Raw genomic sequence first — 1,977 nt, 5'->3', positions numbered from 1 at the left:
GATATAATTTTAGCGGGAGGATAATATCTACCAATAACAGCATCCTTACATTTAGTCCATGAATCAATACTATTTCTAGGCAGAGATAGCAACGAATCTTTAGCTCTTCCTCTTAAGGAGAAAGGAAACAATTTCAATTTTATAATGTCACTATCTACATCCTTATACTTTTGCATTTCACAAAGTTCAACAAAATTATTAAGATGGGCAGCAGCATCATCGTAACTAACACCGTAAAATTGCTCTCTCATAACAAGATTCAAGAAAGCAGTGTTTAATTTCAAAGAATTCTGCTGTACTAGCAAGTGGAGCAATAGGTGTGCATAGGAAATCATTATTATTTGTGCTAGTGAAGTCACACAACTTAGTATTCTCAACAGTACCCATTTTAGCAGCAGTAAATAAAGCAAACTAAGTAAAGTAAATGCAAGTAACTAATTTTTTGGTGTTTCCGATATAGGGAACAAGACAGTAAATAAAGTAAAACTAGCAACTAATTTTTTTGTGTTTTTGATTAAGTGCAGCAAACAAAGTAGTAAATAAAATAAAGTAAAGCAAAGCAAGACAAAAACAAAGTAAAGAGATTGGAAGTGGAGACTCCCCTTGCAGCGTGTCTTGATCTCCCCGGCAACGGCGTCAGAAAAAGAGCTTGATTGCGCGTAGTTAACACGTCCGTTGGGAACCCAAGAGGAAGGTGTGATGCGCACAACAGCAAGTTTTCCCTCAGTAAGAAACCAAGGTTATCGAACCAGTAGGAGTCAAGAAGCACGTTGAAGGTTGATGGCGGCGGAGTGTAGTGCGGCGCAACACCAGGGATTCCGGCGCCAACGTGGAACATGCACAACACAATCACAGTACTTTGCCCCAACATAACAGTGAGGTTGTCAAGCTCACCGGCTTGCTGAAAACAAAGGATTAGATGTATAGTGTGGATGATGATGATTGTTTGCGAAGAACAGTAAAGAACAATTGCAGTAGATTGTATTTCAGATGTAAAGAATAGGACCGGGGTCCACAGCTCACTAGTGGTGTCTCTCCCATAAGATAAACAGCATGTTGGGTGAACAAATTACAGTTGGGCAATTGACAAATAAAGAAGGCATAACAATGCACATACATATATCATGATGAGTACTATGAGATTTAATCGTGGCATTACGACAAAGTACATAGACCGCTATCCAGCATGCATCTATGCCTAAAAAGTCCACCTTCAGTGTTATCATCCGAACCCCTCCAGCATTAAGTTGTAAACAACAGTACAATTGTATTAAGTATGGTGCATAATGTAATCAACATAAATATCCTTAGACAAAGCATCGATGTTTTATCCCTAGTGGCAACAGACACATCCACAACCTTAGAACTTTCGTCACTCGTCCCGCATTTAATGGAGGCATGAACCCACTATCGAGCATAAATAATCCCTCTTGGAGTCACAAGTATCAACTTGGCCAGAGCCTCTACTAGCAACGGAGAGCATGCAAGAACATAAATAACATATATGATAGATTGATAATCAACTTGACATAGTATTCAATATTCATCGGATCCCAACAAACACAACATGTAGCATTACAAATAGATGATCTTGATCATGATAGGCAGCTCACAAGATCTAACATGATAGCACAATGAGGAGAAGACAACCATCTAGCTACTGCTATGGACCCATAGTCCAGGGTGGACTACTCACACATCGATCCGGAGGCGATCATAGCGATGAAGAGACCTCCGGGAGATGATTCCCCTCTCCGGCAGGGTGCCGGAGGCGATCTCCCGAATCCCCCGAGATGGGATTGGCGGCGGCGGCGTCTCTGGAAGGTTTTCCGTATCGTGGCTCTCGGTACTGGGGTATTCACGACGAAGGCTTTAAGTAGGCGGAAGGGCAGGTCAAGGGGCGTCACGAGGGGCCCACACAACAGGCCGGCGCGGCCAGGGCTTGGGCCGCGCCGCCCTACTGTGTGGCCACCTCGT

The sequence above is a fragment of the Lolium rigidum genome, chromosome 7 (genome assembly GCF_022539505.1).
Source record: "Lolium rigidum isolate FL_2022 chromosome 7, APGP_CSIRO_Lrig_0.1, whole genome shotgun sequence".
NCBI classification, from domain to species: domain Eukaryota; kingdom Viridiplantae; phylum Streptophyta; class Magnoliopsida; order Poales; family Poaceae; genus Lolium; species Lolium rigidum.
Note: the sequence above shows the minus strand (reverse complement) of the source record.